General features: G+C 49.0%; 1 protein-coding gene across 1 annotated transcript in view; it reads right to left on the reverse strand.

Annotated features, from left to right (window-relative positions):
- Positions 1–17,122, reverse strand: part of DLGAP2 (DLG associated protein 2) — a 440,996-nt gene that overhangs the window by 182,676 nt on the left and 241,198 nt on the right. The window lies entirely within an intron of this gene.

The following is a 17,122-nucleotide window of genomic DNA, read 5'->3' on the forward strand; positions in this document are numbered from 1 at the left end:
ACGACGATCTGATACACGTCCACACCGTGAAAGGAGAGTTAGCACCCCCACCCTCTCCCGCAATTACTGTTACTGTGTGTTGTGTGTGTGCACTTCACACCTTCTCTACCCTCTCATCCACCGATGGACACATGGGCTGTTTCCCCTCTTGGCCACGTGAATAATGCCACAGTGAACAGGGTGGTGTGCAGATGTCTCTTTGAGATACTGATCTAATTGTCTTTGGATAAATACCCAGACGTGGAATCTCCGGATCATGTGGTAAGCCTACTTCTAACTTCCTGAGGAACCTTCCTTCCGGGACCCCGCCCAGGCTGTCTTCCATAACAGCTGCTCCAGTCTACATCCCAGCGTGCACAAGGTGCACAAGGGCCCCTTCCCTACACTCCATTCAGTGCTCGTTCTCTTTGATGACAGCCACTGTGAGTGAGTCGTGCTTCCCTGATGATCGGTGGCACTGAGCATCTTTTCACGTACCTGTGGGCATCGGTATGTCTTCTTTGGAGAAATGTCTGTTCAGATCCTCTGCCCATTTTATTCAGGTTGTTTGTTTTTTTGCTGTTGAGTCGCATGAGTTCCTTGTATATTTGGGTATTAACCCCTTCATTAGATACGATTTGCAAATACTTTCTCCCATTCAGTCGGTTGCCTTTTCATTCTGTTCATGGTTTCATCTGCTGGGCAGAAGATTTTAGTTTGAAGAGGTCCTTCTTGTCCATTTTTGCTTTTGTTGCTTGTTTTGTTCTTGCTCTGTCAATTTATGGCACTAAAACCTATTCCCTGGGGTGAGCCAAGCTCATCTCCCAGTTACTGTGAGTTTTCCACATGCTCTTTCTCCCAGTCTGAACTGGAATAAGTCACCTGTGTGCACCAGTCATGGGTTCATCAGCCTGAAGGGCATTTCTGCCTCAGCGTCCTCCAGAGTCTTCTCCTCTGAGAAGACGGAGAAGGGCACACATCTGCATCCAACGAGCACTGAAGCGTCTGTATGGCTTTAAGCCCCTCATTGTTGGAGGAATCTTCACACAGATCGTCTAGCAAACGTTGTAACCGATATGCATAAAGTACACAATTAGGATGTGGCACCTCCGATTAGGTAGAGGGGACAGATAAAGGCATTTTTAACCCAAATACAATCAGATCCACGGGGATTCCTTTACACATAGCTTGAATAAGGAAATATATCTTCTTTTATAATAAATTGTATTTTATTGTGCAGCACGTGTGGAATAATTAGTTTAAAATAGTAAAATAAGTTTTTTTAAGAAATATATCATTTTTATTCAAACCTGAATTTAAAAAAAAACCTATCAAGTTACTGAGAGCACCAGTGGGCAAATAAAATGGTACGAACTGTTTTAAGTTAGTGTGAGGATTAATTGTATTGGAATTCACTGATCCTTCCTGGCTTTATTCCTTCAGCCAACGATGAGAGAAGTAACTGAGTACTGACCGTGTTCAAGGTTCAGCAAAGGGCCCGGAGAGGGGCGTCTCGGAAAGCTGAGGCCCCCTGGAGTCCAGTACCACACCTCACAACTCTGTTGCGCTGATCGCTGGCTGTCAGGGTCGGAGGCGATCTCACAAGGCGCGAGGACTTGCTTTCTTATCTTCATACGCGAATCAGCTGAGAACCCCAGGGACTCGGTGGCCAAGGCTCCCCGGGTCGTTAGCAGCAGGGAAAACAGCCCACAGCTTTTCTCACCTCCACGTGGGCACTGTCTGAGCACAGGTGCTGGCATCGTCAGAGTAAACGGAGAACGGGAGGACCGCGTCTCCTGAATGCCGGAAACGGACCAGGGCCAGCCACGCCTACTCCCCAGTTTGTCTGGAAAGCGGCTGGAACACCCACCCCGACACTCCTCCTTCCAGGACCCCATCCAGAACCGGGGGAAGTTAAGTGAGATTCAGGAGTTTTCCACAAGTCCTACTACTCAGGGACACGTCTATTCATCTCTCCTTGCACCGTATTTGCCCCGGCAGCCTGGGGAGATGGACACCTTAAGTTAATTTGAGGAGAATCAAGGCTTGAAGCAAATATGCTGAAGCCACTGAAGTAAAGTGACCGGTGTGTTAGCTCTGCAGGTCCCTGTCCCCGAGACCTGCCGTGGCGCGCCCTGCCCACAGGTCCCCAGCCTATTCACCACCTGGCGAACATGTGGATGCCCTTCACCACTAAGTTCAATACACTCCACTTCTATGGTCTTTTTTAATAAAAACTGGCCATTCCCTTTTGGACCCTGCAGACCTATCACTGCATCTACTTCTTATTTATCTATTTCTTGACCCAAGTCCAGCCGCGCATCTCCCTGCTCTATTCTTTCTGCGTCCCTGAGGTTCGCTAGGGAGCCCTGTAAACACAGGTTATCCCGGTGTGTGTAAAATAATAACAACAATAAATAACACAGCTTCTGAACACCTGGCGGGATGCTCACACCTGCATGGATGCCCCACCTCCCGGGCTGGGGACGCAGTGTGTGTGACAGATCGCGCCTGTGTCCCAAAAATTCAGTAATGCAGCAACCACACTTTGAATTAACAATTGGATTTCTAGGATTTCTAGAATTCACCCTTAGGAAATAATCATAAATGAGCACACAGATAAAGCTCTGAATATATTCATGAAGGTATAATTTATATTAGTAAAAAGATTAGAAACAGCTTATATTTCCATCAAAGGGGGGTTAATCCAATAAATCACAGTGGATCAATACGATGGAATGACATGTAGCCACTAGAAATGATATCTACAAGCACATTTAATGCTATGGAATAGCGTGCACAATTCACAGGCAAGTGAAAACGCAGGTAACAGGGAAAAGCGTGTGGCCTGAGTCAGTAAACAGACATATCTACCCTATGCTTAGGACATACTCAAGCCTCTGCTGTGAAGGAAGAAGCCACAAAGCGAACACTTAAGCATATTTATTTTAATGAGAAAATTACAATGTCTCCTTCCTCCTCCCAATCCAAGATACACAAATAATTTTCACTGATGGAAAAACCCATCCATTAAGCAGTGCAATCTAGCTTATGTCTGTCATAAACAGTACAGTTACCTTAAACCAACAAAGCTGGGCTGTGAAATGCAAGCGGCAATGGTTTGTTACACTCAAGAAAGTAGCCCAGCCAAGAGGAGGCTCCTCGGGAAGGTGCTGGGAAGTCAGACCCACAACCCTGGGGTCCTACGTAGACGGCAAACAGAAGGGCGGGGTCGGTGGGGACTCGGTCCCTCTGGGGACAGCCCCTAAAGCCGGGTCTGGGGGCTGGGACGTGGCCTGGGGTGTGGGCTGGGACGAGGGCTGGGGACGTGGGCTGGGGCGTGGGCTGGGGCGTGGCCTGGGACGTGGGCTGGGGAGTGGGCTGGGACGTGGGCTGGGGACGAGGGCTGGGACGAGGGCTGGGGCATGGGCTGGGGACGTGGGCTGGGGCGTGGGCTGGGGCGGGGGCTGGGGATGTGGGCTGGGGTGGGGGCTGGGACGAGGGCTGGGGCATGGGCTGGGGACGTGGGCTGGGGCGTGGGCTGGGGCGGGGGCTGGGGATGTGGGCTGGGGTGGGGGCTGGGGCGTGGGCTGGGACGAGGGCTGGGGCGGGGGCTGGGGCGGGGGCTGGGACGAGGGCTGACTTCTGCTTTCATTTTCCTTATTTACACTTTGTAATTGTTCTCTTTTGTAATAAAGGCAAAATAAAATGAGTAGAAAAATAAAAAACAGCATTTACATGTGGAAAACCTAAATTAATGAACGTTTCTAAAAAGAGTAATATTGGTTTCTTACGAAAAGTGCATTTTATTTTACTCCTAATTGTGACTGTCTCCAGAAATCCTCATTTTATAAGGAGTTGCACATATTTGTCTCCTTTTGAAACTCTGGGACAATGTGTCGGGGACCCTAGCCTGACGGCTATTTATTTCGGCCCTTTCCTTGCCAACTTATAAGCAGAGGTTCTCACTATCTTTCTGTCGTTGTGTCTACGTGAAGACCGGAGGAGGAAAAGTCACTCAGTTCCCATGATAGCCATGCCCTAAGGCATCATTTCAACCGCGTGCAGCCCAACAGCTGAAGCCTGGGTGGACCGGCCACCGTCCTCCCCTGCGCTGGCCTCCAAGGCTGTCAGGAAACGCGATGTGTGTAACTTTCCCTCCACACCCGGGGCACAGAGCTATCACTGTGTTTTCTCTTTTTTATTCCAAATTCTCGCCACCAGCTAGATGGCGCGTTTGGCCCGTGAAAGGGTTAGCGCCCTGCCCTTCTGAGCCGGCACTCACTCAGCTGCAAAGCCAGGGATTTGGACCACGTGACCTTTAAGGACTTTCCCCCACCTGTAATACTATGACCAAATTTGATATATCATACAGATATGGTATACATATCATACAGATACAGATTATTTATATAGATATATATAATGCCTCTGTGCCATTCAGGAAGACGCTAGAAATTGTGCTGCAGTCGGACGGCTCTAAGCTCAGACCCTGGTTCTCGCGGATCATACACGACTCGACTGCAGCTTCTTGCGCTCTTTACTGTAGAGAATAAGTAATAATCAGAGAGGAGCAATCACATCAGACAGACGTGAGGCACTGAACACGACGCAGCATGCGGCGCACACAGTTGCGGCTGCTGCAATGATCTGCTGTATCAGGAAGGACCTATGAAAAATACTTGACAGATTTCCCTGATGCGGAAGTTACAGCAGTACCGAGCACTTTAAGTCAGTGAGTGAGGAGCAAGGGAGCCTCTCTCCTCCTCCTGCCACCAGCCTGACTGTCAGGTGTGTGATCTGCAGGCTTAACTGAGCTGGACCACTATTACCACCAAAAAAGATCAATAAAAGCAGCTACCTCAGAAAATGAATCCAAAGGCACCGATTTTACGTTTTACGTTGACCTGTTCTTCTGATCGTGTGTGTGTTTATTCACTGCGGTGCACTGACCTTTGGGGAAGGAAGCGATACTCTTAAGTACTCTCATTTCTTAAATGCATTTAAGTATACTTTAAAAATGCATTATCCATAAATATAGAAAAAACTGACAAATGCAAATTAAGGAGTGATAAACAGTGCTGTTACGCTGAGACAACACAGCATTATAAACGATTTAATCACCAAACTATTATTTCAATTGACAAGACTTTCAGATACGAAGAATGATGACTGAATGGCTCGGGTTTTGAACTGATTTCAAAATCGGAAAGAGTATTATTAAGAATATAGCCAGCTGCCCAGAGTCTGAGCAACCTTGCTGTGTACAAAGGCACTAAACTCAGGAAAATTCATTTCAAGTTTCCCGTTTGGAATAATGCATCAACGCCAGTCTAGCCTCACTCTTTGAACAGAATCCCATGTGCCTCACTGGGAATTCTACGACAAGTTTATCTTCGTTTAACATGCAGCGTATAGCCCAGTTCATTAAAACAGCTTCTGAGTTGAAGCTTTCGTACTGGCTGGAGAATTTGGATTAAATTCAAATTCAAACCAGTGTTTTCCTGCGGTAAGCTCCGAGGATCTGTGGGAAGCCGGAAGGCCTTCTGGAAAAGATGGAGCCATCTTTGCACATCACAGAGCCGCAGCAGGACGTCTAAACGGACACCACGACCGCACTCCTGCCCCAGCGACCCACGTACAGCTGGGACGGAGGGCCTGGTCCCCCCGATCGCCCACCTTGAGCATGAACTCCATCAGCTGACACCAGTGAAAACACAAGCTGCACAGTAAGATGTACAGACAGCCCGGGAGCAGCCTGGATCCAGCTCTTCGGTGCGAGCTCTGGAAGAGGGGGTGACCTGGGAGCCCCAGTCTGCCTCTGCCCCCAGCGCAAGCACTTGGCAGGTGGCCGGCAGGTGAAGTCTCCCGACTGTCCCAGCGGCAGGAGCTCCCGCTGCTCCTGCGCAAGCCTGGCCCTGGTGAACTGGTGCCAGGGGAGAAGTACTCGTGTCAGGGTCTCTAAACTGACCCAGCCATGTGCATCCAGACCAACCAAACCAGCTCCTGGCAGCTAACTGGACGTATTACTTCCTCCTTCTTATTGTGAGGGTTGGCCCTGCATAGGAATCCCGGAGCAAGAGGACCAAGGTCAATTCCAGTGGTCAAGGGGGTTCTGGCGGAAACACCCAGGCAGAGGTGGGCGCGGGTGGTGGTGGAATATTAACAGACCCGCCCCACACCACAGAGGCGTTCTTTGTACCTTTCCGTGGTCATGAACCTCTATGAGAAATTGATGAAAACTGTATGTCCTTTCGCCCCACAGCATGTATAGACACTTCCAGAAGCTCTGTGCACAACGCCAGGGGGTGAGCAGGCCACGGCTCGCGGACCCCCTTGCATAGCTGTGTGAGAAAGTCAGCAGCCTGATGTGGAGAGCTGCCCACGACCTGAGTCCTGCAGACCCACGATCCCCAACACTGCATTCTCGGCCGGCGTCTGCTTACAGGGTCCAGCTCACCGTTCACCCCGATGCCTTTCCCACACCCAGTGCTGGACGCGTGGTTATCCCCCCACTGCTGGAATTACTTCATTCTGCGTCGGCACCATCATGACACCAAGTCAAAAAGTCATGACATTTATATGATGTAAATGCCTTTCTTTCCACATCTGTCCAAAATCCTTGTCGCCTAGGTCAACGCCCTCACACGTCACAGGCCCTCTCCACATATGTGAACTGACCTGGCGCTTCCACGGCCCTAACCCCAAACCCAAAACAAACGCTAATGGTAGGGATGTCAGTTCAACTTCAATTTATCTTATGTTTCGCCAAAAATGACAACATTGCAAGTACTTCTTAAATCTGACTACATTGGCTTTCTTGCTTTTGGTTCACAACAGCTAAGTGACTATTTCAGGATTTGAGAAGATGGGGAACATTGAAATGCCTCTGATTTTATTATTCAGAACCAACGATAAGCATGCCTGCTCAGAGGGCTCGGAGGTCAGCTTTCTGCATGCGATCCAGTCAGACGGCTGAGCTGTGCTGTGGCGTCTGCATCGAGGCTGTCACCACCCCCTAAACGCTGACTCAGTTTTCCCCTCTAAGGGCTGCTCTTGGATTACATTCCAAAGACTCCCAACCAACCAGGCCCAGAGAGATCCAAACGAAAATCACACTTGACTCAGAAGTCGCTGAGCATCTTGAGAAAGAGAAGACCATCGTCCTCTCCTCTCTCGGCACTGCATGCCTCTCCCAGAGCAAACGCGGTGGTGGCTCAGTCTGGGGGCCGACGGGAGTCCTCTGCACGGACGTCTCTGCTTCTCTCTCCAGCCGAGAGCAGCGTCAGGGTGACAAGCTTGGAAAACTCCACTGGCACAGTTCCCTGCTGAAGCTGTCAGTGAGTCAACAGCGAGTGAAGCCAACTGAGCCAGCAAGTAGCTGTCGCCTCCCTACTGCGCGCCAGGCACCAGGGCAGCGGCGTGCCCATCTGATGGGGTCTCCCTTCTGTGGAGGAAGAGGAGCTGTTCTGGCCGGCAGAGGGGAGGACTTCTGCAGCCACCTCTTAGAGGAGCCCTAAAAAAAAAAAAAAAAAAAAAAATCCCTCTCCGCACGTCCCACGCTCCGCTTACCCTGAAGTGCCTCTTCACCCCATGATCGCGTTTTACTGAGGAGCCACCTTCTAGAAAACAGCGGACTAACCGCCGTCATTGCCGTCACGACTGCTGGCTTACTTGCAGCCATTTATCAGAACTGCCGCTTTCACTGCCAGACGTCCTTAGATGCACAGCCGTCTCCTTCACCCTGTATTTCCCCAGCAAGTCATTCCCGCCTAGAATGACCCCTGGCAAGTGGGCACTGCCTAAAACACAGAAACGGAGTCACCCAGAACCGAACAAAGAAGCCAACAGCCACATCAAACACACGTCCCTGAGCCCCTGCTGCGTGCCCGGCACTGTGCCGGCCACCACAACCTCAGAACTGCCTTGAAAGGCAGGAAAGACTTCACCGCTTTGCAGATGAAGGCTTCAGCCTGAGAGCAGTGACACAATTCGTCCAAGGTTTAGAGAGTCTACGTGTTTGAGAAAGCTGGATTTGTATCCAAACCTGCTTAGTTCTAACCTTGTATTCCTAATTTGTGTCCTTTCCTCCCTTTCCATGCATTTTTGTTTTGTGCATTGGTCATTAATTTGTTTAATTAACAATTTATTTATTGTGTAGCCTGGTAATAGTTAATCTGCCAAAATTCCCATTTGGTTTCCTGAGGAGGTGGTGGAGGCACGAGAATTTGAATGACAGGAAGTGGGTCACCCTCATCACAGTGTTGAAAAAGGAGCTCCCGGCTGCCTTCTTTGCCACATGTCTAATACAAGACACGGAGTTTCACGAAATAGCAGGTCAGTGATGCACAACATCCTGGAACCAAATTTATGCCTATGCAGGCCATCTGGAGAATAAAACCGAGAACCTTCAAGCAAGACATCATTCTGTAGACACACCCAGGTGCGCAGACATGCAACTAAGAAAATATCAGGATGAGAACGTGAGGTCCGCAGGGCGGGTCCTCTCGACGACTCATGCTTCCATCAGCAGCAGAGAAGCTGGACCACTGGTTCCTGACCCCCAGCCTAACTCTGCTTCCACTGGACTCAGCCTGTGTTTCTCCCCAGAAATGTCGACAATCTTGGATACAAGGCCGGAGCCAAAACAGAAGACACGTTATGTCAAAAACTGGGTGTTTTTTTTTTTTTTTTTTTTTTGAGGCAAAACCAATGACTTTGTGTCCCAGAAGTCAGCCGGTCGTGATGATCAACGACCACGTCTGTTGAAGCGCCCATCCTTGCCCGGCCATGTGTCCTAATTTTCTTTCCATTTCTAGTCGCAGAGACATAGGTTCCAGCAAGGGGGACTTCTGGTCTCACTCACTTCAGGACATGCATTTAGGAGCTCTTACGCCCCAACCTTAGGTCATTCAACACAGCCCCTCGGCCTGCACACCTTTTCCCAGTCTGGCAGGAATTTTAAGAAACACCACCACCCATGGTCCACAGGAAGCAGCTTTCTGTTATGGTCAATGGCGAGCTGAGCTGAAGGGAAGACGTTCTGTCTGCAGTGAGAAGGGAGGGAGCATTTCTAATGCAGAAACTCCAGGGAAGATAGAGAGAAATGGAAAAGGTCCACCAGCTGCAGCGTGTTTGTGGTGAGGCCTTTCCTGAGGCCTCTCCCCAGCCAGGAAACACAACGTGAGTCACGATTCCTCCGTATGCACTGCCTCCCGTGAGCACCTCAGCAACCCATGAAGAGAGAGCCCCTGGCAGTTCAATATTTTTAGAAAACTGAGCCATACGCCTAGTTTCTTTTTTGGTTCCGAGACCCCTGGTCTGCCCACCGCACCACGGCCAGGGTCCTGTTTTTTAAACCTGGTGCCCATATCTGCAAACCCTGCAAGCATTTCTGCCAACTTCTAAGTTCACGGCCTGAGTTCTGGGTCCCTTGACCACAGGCTGGTTGGGGGAGGTCACGGTGATTCTGTGTGGGAATGTGCACCTCCAAGGTCACTCTGCAAAGGGAGAGGCTGTAAAAATCTCTGCTGCTTGTTATTCATAAGGTTGCTAATGAGATGTGACAATCAGAGAGAAAAGCAAACCTGTGAACACATCTCATCAGCAATAACAGGGCTTCGGCAAGAAGGGCTTCCCATCTCTGCCAGGCGCTTGCAAGACAAGTGATATCGAAAACCCAGCCAGACACCAGCCCTGGGGCGAGTAGTGGAGGAAGCAAGGTGGATGGTCTGACCTTCACGTCATCTCCTCTGTGAAACGCTCATGACAGGTGCCCTGGCCCACGACGGATGGTTCTTCTAGCCCATCCCCAGAGCACGGAGAACTCCGTCGGGGCTGGGACACCCTCCAGCTTTTCTTCCCTGCACCCAGCACAGTGTCTTGGGACTCACTGAATGCCTGTGAAATGCAGGCAGGAAAATGAAGAAAATCAAGGAGAAAGGCAGGAATGAAGTCACCAACGCAGTCAGGAGGGAAGGGCAGGTGGGAGTGGGCACTGGGCGGTTGCCCGGATGCTCCACGTGCTGAGCCTTGACTGCATCCACATCAGGGAGCCTGCTGCTTAATCGGGTCTTTTCCTTGTCTCCGTCCACCTCCAAGCCTGGTCTCACCGCTCGGCAGGGCCTTGCTGCCACCCTGCGCATAGACCAGGGAAAGCAGACTTACTTGAGCTGGTGGCCCCAGGATGGTCACTGTGCCATGAAGCCAACTCTCCCCAAAGGTCCCAGACACAGAAATGCTTCTTTGTCTTTGAAAATGTCTCAGTACTCAGGACATTAGAATGAGACTCCCAAAAGGATTCTCACAATGTTTGCCAGTGTGTAGCATAAAACCCAGGATTCAAAAATTACAGGAAAAGAGGTGGTAACTTGAGGTAATTTAACCTCTGCGTGGACATTTCATTCTCAGGAAATAGAAACACTCCACTTCTCTGAGTTCCTAGAGCTTAAGAACATGGAAATAATTCTCTCAAGATACTTAGGTCTAATTAGATCAAGCAGAAGACAACCAAAATTCAGGTTATTTTATGCGTGTACTGTGAGATGGCATGAGTGATTTCCAAATTTTAAAACAAAGTCCTTGTTTGCAAGGTGGCAACATTCTGCATGGAAGACAACGGTCAGCCCTGTCCTCGTGTTAGACTTCTCTCTTCAGCCAACCTTTCCAGTAATGTAAAGGAGCTTATTATGAATTACAAGAAATAACTCTAACTTGACTCTTCCTCATCATTCGATTACATAGTCTGAGTATACTTTCTCTTCCCAAATATGCTTCAGGATGCAACACAGAGGCATTAAGTTTAGCACTAAGAAAACAGACAGTAATTTATCTACACACACGAAACTTGAAACCTGATATTTACATTTTCCAGGGACCAGAAAAATAGAATATTTCTTTATTCCTTGAGCAAATTAATGAGGTAAAATTGTTTCAGGGCCACCTGAATGCTGGAATCTCAGATACCAGATAATCTAAAAAAATAGAAATTTGCAAGTTAGGGTTCATTTGTGCATTTTACAGCATTCTGCATAAATGCATAATTGTGACAGTGTCTCAGGCACCAGATGGTCCGTGTAATTCATCCCCATTTTCACTCTATTTTACCATATTTAATAGCTGTAGTTTCACCTCTGATTCCAAGCGTTGCTTACATAACTGCCTTTGTTGGCAGTAAGGCCAGATGCCCTAATGGTCAGCTTTATGCATTTGGATCAAAAACACACAACTGGGCAGCGTGGGATGTAAAGACCAAGAAACTCAGCTCCTGAGTGCAAAGTGCCCACAAACCAGTGCCCAGCTCTGTGTCCGACACATTATGCTCCAACAGACATCGCAGAGGAAGAAAACCGGCAGGCAGGCAGGCAGGCAGCACAACAGGGCGTGGACGGTCCCCAGAGGGTGAGTGTCGCTTGCAGTGAGGAGGACACAGTGCTTCGCCAGGGAGACAGACTTCCAGCTGGTACTTCATGTGTCTTCTAGACTTTCCTACGTTCAGTACAAATACATTGCAAGTCTCCTCTCCACACTGGCCATGCAAAACCAACCTTCGCTGAGATAACACGTGTCAACTGTGCTGTGTGTGTTCCGGGATCCCCTTCAATCTGCCATCTCACACACACACACACACACAGCCCTCTTCCCCAACCGAGCGCACACCTGGAACCTCAAGTTAGGATGTGCTGACCACATCCCAGAGGGTGCGTGTGTCACACGTGGCTCCAGGAGGTTGGAAAGGCAACTTGTGGCAAGTTTGTGGCAGAATTTGAACATGGAATTCATCCTACCAACAACAAGGAACGTGGACAACATTTAAGGAAGGAAACACTCCAATCTGATCTTTGATTCAGGAATAGACATTTATTTACCTCAGGCTATAAAGACTGGAGGGGCTGGAAGCTGGGCTCTCTTGAGCTTCAGGGACCCGGGGAGGGAGAGCAGGGATGCTCCGCCAAGATAATATGGTCCAGGGGGATCGTCTCAAAGGGAAGAGGGTCCCAGATTTCTGCAGATACTTCCGATAAAAGCCCAGATCACTAAGGCAAAGGGTTGCTGACATGCCAGGCAGCCAGAGCGTAAAAAGGCTGGGGTGGAGCAGTAGACTAAGCCTTCGACCTTGGCAAGAACGCCCTTCAGCAGATGGCAGACAATGTTCTCAGGGGGCAGCTGGGAGCCCGGGAGCTCCTCTGCTCTCCCTGGGGACCAGCTCCCTCCTGCAAGATTCTGTGCACATACTGAGGTCAGGGAGTCTCCCATCAGAATTTTGGATTCGTCAGTTTCTGATTATAATCTGTTTTTTTTTTCCTTCATATTCTGAGCCCATTGTAAATTATTATTTTTTAGCTTCTTAGTGCAGATTCCTTTTATCATAAAATAATGACTTTATTTATCTGTAAAAATACTTGAGCCATTTGTCCCAGGTAATTTGTGCTATCTGAACCTCTTCCTGCTCTCTCTCCTCTGCTAATGAGATTTACACTGCATGTGTGGCACCTCCCTCCCTCCCTCCATTTCTCAGTAAATGTGAGACATCGCTCCAATGTGGTCTCACATCTGTTCTGACGATGAGAACGCTCTGGGGTCACTGCAATCTTACATCCTCTTTCACCACATTTAAGACCACTTACTGTCTCTCACCTTCTAACGTTTCACTTTATCCGACGTGGATGTCCTTTATTTATTTGGCACTGTTTTTTCCCATACCAGATAGTTCTTTTCTTATGGTTCCTTTTCCTTTTGAAAATCTATTTAGAAGTTTTAAACCTGCCCAACATCTGTGCCAGTCTGTTGATTTCTGCTCCTCTACCATGTTTTCTCTCCCCTAAAGTTTCTTTACATGGGCTGTAATGTTTTATTATTTATCTAAAGGGGCTGTTATTTTTTAAGAGGACGAGGAGTCCCACCAGCCCTGTTTTGTTAAAGGTCTCGCACATAATTTGTGATTTAGATTCTGCCACAGCCATTAAGTTTGGAATCCTAACTGATTCTGGAACAACTTCCACATTAATTTCACCACGTGGTCCCTCTGATGCGGGTAGCAGAAACTCGGATCTCACATCCATGCCTGTAGGGTGGTGTACCCGGTCGGTAACTACGTTCTACCCCCGGCCCTGGAAATGTGATGAGCTGCCTTCACACACCCTCGGGCCAGTGTCTCTGAGTCCTCTCACCAGTGGGGAAGTGCGCTGAGACCGCGGGTTCCATTCCTGGGGGTCGGTCCCAGCAGCCCCGCTGCCCCCCTACCCCGGGCCCACAGGAGCAGACAGCTTTCAGCTCAGGACTCTGCCCACTCTCCCCTCCACGCCTTTCTGGACTTTACTTTTCAGGGGCCAGTGCCCATCCTTGGATGTAAAATTCTTTCCTAATTCTTGGGACCTAGGTGATTCCCTTTCTTTCTTTCATTTAAGTTCAGTTACGTGCTAAAAACAAACGTTGACAAGTATTATACAGCAGTTTTACGTGTTTGTAGTGGGATGGTTTCTGACGTCATCCATGCTTTTCGGCGCCCCCATCGTAACCCTTTATGAGTAACAGTATTTTCTGTTGTACCCTAGACAGTATTTTCTGACTTCCACTCTTAGACAAACGATTTTAAGTCCTAGAAGACAGATCAGCTGAAGCAGAGTTCTGTTTTCTCTCAAAAATTAGTGGAATCCTTTAGTTCCTAAGCAACACAATTTTTTTTCTAGAGTGCCTGGCACATGTTGAGAACTGAATAAATACTGGTTATCGTCCACTCACCATCCAAGAAGAGCAATCAGAAAACAAAGATTTTTCTCCAAAGCATACAGTTTAAACGGTATGGTCTTAAAATTAGAGGGTAACCGTTGTATCTGAGAAGGTGACGCCCCCATTTCCACGGGCGAAGATGGGGGCCGGGAGGGATTAGAAACGCTCCTCTCTAAACCCTCTTATGCCCGGTTTCCTAAAACAGCCGTATCATTTCCCCTGACTGCTGACAGGCCCAGGCATCTCAGAACGGCACACGCTCAACCAAGGTGCAAAAACAGCATGGAAACTTTCCATTGTTTAGAGTCACTTGAAGGGAAAATTGTGAATATTTGTATTTTAAAAATCAAGAACGTACTACTACTAAATCCAGGAGAAACTCCTCCTTTTTCAACGCGTGAGTTATGAGGGAGAGAAGGTATTTAAGCCTCATCCTACTTGCAGTAAAATAAAAACCTATATGTCTGTCCAAAATTCCAGTAACAGTATGCAATTTCTGTTTTTAAACGATCCAAGTAAAAAGAAATCCCAAATTAGAAAGAAAATCCCTCACTTTAAACTTTCTGAGATTTTCTTTTTAAAGCTGAATTTTGCTTTTGCACTGGAATTTCTACAAATAACAGCCTCCAAATAATCCAGTGTATATTTTTGCCACCACAGACAGCCCGCTGCTTTTGAAGTCATGATCTTGAGGCCTGTATCACTGGAAAACGCTTCATTCTAAAATCCATCCTAACATTTTGGTAGCACATTCCTTCACGCCAAATTTTCATCATATAGCTTGTTTTATTTCTTAGTTTTAATTGGGTTAAATAACAGAAATGTAAGAGGCTGTTATAACATTAGAGTGGATTTCAAATAGCTCTGCTCAGTCCTGCCGGCACCATTATCTGTCTTCCCACATCAGAAAATCTACAAGGTAGGAGGGCAGACTAAACCACAAAAATGTGAACAAAGAGACAAACCCATGAACTGACACCTGTGGTTCCACCCAACGTCCGTCACTTTCCACGCGGCCTCGTTAAAAAACAAGTGGTATCGTGTATCTGCCAATAAAGTTTGAGAAGGATCATATACCTTTAAGTGATTTTCCCGTATGAAAGTGATGGGTTGTGGCCTACAAAACCTTCAGAGACACTTGCAGCGCCAAGGAAATCCCAGGAGGGGTCTTCTCACTATAAATCCAGTCACTTCCTAATGTCTAAAAGTTAACAGGACCCACTGGGAAAATGATGCCAATTGAGACAGTCTTACTATTAAATTGATAGAAAATTATTTTAGCAAATGAGATTGCCCTTCCCCAATTTTAAACATTTTTTTTTTTGTTTTGGAATAGGTCATCATACAGAAGACTGTGTATCCTTGCAAATGGCAGGACGCATCTGATCACCCAGCCGCCCCTCCACTCCCACACACCCCCTCTCCCCAGCACCGGGAGCCAAGTGTCTGCATACTCTGGGCAGAAAGAAAGACACCAATAAACAGCAATAAATTCCATTAAACATTCTCATCTCACAACACAGTCGTTCAGACGGCAGAAACCCTGCGATGTAGAAAGTGTAAGCAATCTGCACATTGCAACTGGGATCTGCAATTTGTATACAATTAAAATTTTAAGTTCTCTGAAAAACAGGCCACACCGGTGTGAGGACCCACAATCTCAGAATCCCGAGGTCTCCCGCCTCCCGTAAACTTCGTTCCTAATCTCACTGTCTTGACAGACAGTATCATCCGAGACCACGCTAAGTATTCAATCTGTACCCAAAGACCCAGCTCTCTCCCAGAGAAGTAACCATTAAAATGCAAATCGGTGTTTCCCACTTCGCTGGTTCAGCAGTGGAAGGCTGTGTGCAGCCCTCTGACAAGACAGCAGTGCTTAATCAATGGCACCTTAACCTTCTGGGCGTGACGAGCGCCTGCCCAGACCTGAGCGGTACGTCCTGTCGCAGCCTCTGGCTCTGATTCTCTCTGCGCGGCCGCAGTTAACTGATAGAAGAAATTACTGAACAAAAAAGCTCGTTTCAATTCCACTCACTGCACCCAGCCAGCTCTCACTTCGACTAATTACTTAAATGATTTAAAAACGTATGAATATTCATAAGCAAGTGCTGTTCAAAGAATCAAGCACAGCTGAGGCCGTGCCATCAAGTCTCCCCCTCCCCGCCCAGCCTGGAGCAGCTCCACTTGCACACGCGAGACCCCGAAACGTCTGCAGAGAATCAATCGCGGTGGGGGTGGGGAGCGGACCCACAGGTGGTCCATCCTCTGCAGCGCATCCACCGGCCACAGCCCGAGACCACCAACCCTTGGGGCCCCTCGGGCTGGACAGCTGGGGTCACTCTCACACCGAGGCAAGTCAGACTCCTTTGAAACGTCCGTCTGCCCCTAGAGCAAGCCTCCCCTCCTCCTCTGATGGCTGCAGCCCTCTGGTGGGTTGACAGCAACCGGGTGGACGTCAGACAAGGTCCTGCGCCCAGGACAGGTAGTCCTGGTCTGAAAAGGGGGCAGTCCTCACCATATTGAAGGTCATGGGGGTCTCCGTTCACCCTGCAGCAGTCCCACCGCTGTGGGCATCCACAGAACCGGACAACCGCCCATCCCGAGCCTGGACTCCTGTCTGCCCGACCCCACCCAGCCCTCCACACACACGGCTGTGCTGACTCAGAGCCAGATTCTTTCTCTTTCAGGACAGCGGGTCGCAGCAAACGGCTGAAAACCGTACTCCACGCAACCGCTCTGCCTTCGCAGGACACGGAGCTTGGCTCACAGACACGGGCAGCCAGAGCAACAGCCGCGGTCTGGAGACGCTGGGACATGCAAGCCTTTCACATCTCTGGGCTTCTCTGGTGCATGCACACAGCAGCACACTCACAACTTTCCACAAGGGGGGAAGCGTGGGGGTGGCGGGAGAATCAGACGGGAGAACAAAGTGTGGGTGCACGGCCCCCACGTGGGGCAACAACAGAAGCCACGAGGAGAACAAACAACACAATCCCCAAACGCTGGAAGGACACGGGACACACTGGGGAGCCCCACCCTCACCCAGCAGCAGCCCACCCGCGCCCACGGCTCCCACAGCACGTAGCTCAGCTCAGCCCTCTTCCTGGAGCAGCCGTCCCGACACCGGAAAACCCCAGACGCCCAAAGTTCGCATTTTCCACAGCAGTGAATCTGAAGACTTTGAAACATAAGCGAATCACCACTATATCCATCGCTACGTGTTCCTTAAACACACGGAGAATTCCGAGCTTCGCCCCGGTATCTCAACCACAAGATCAAGGAAATAGTGTTTGATGGAATTTCCAAGTTAACCCTATGTTCACCTTCTTTTCAACTTGTGGGTAGAGTCCTTCCTGGTGACGTGATCCTGCGCGTGACGTCCCAGGCGCCCCCACTGCACGTGGCGAGGCCCCCC

Source organism: Camelus dromedarius, chromosome 22 (assembly GCF_036321535.1).
Source record: "Camelus dromedarius isolate mCamDro1 chromosome 22, mCamDro1.pat, whole genome shotgun sequence".
Classification (NCBI taxonomy): Eukaryota; Metazoa; Chordata; class Mammalia; order Artiodactyla; family Camelidae; genus Camelus; species Camelus dromedarius.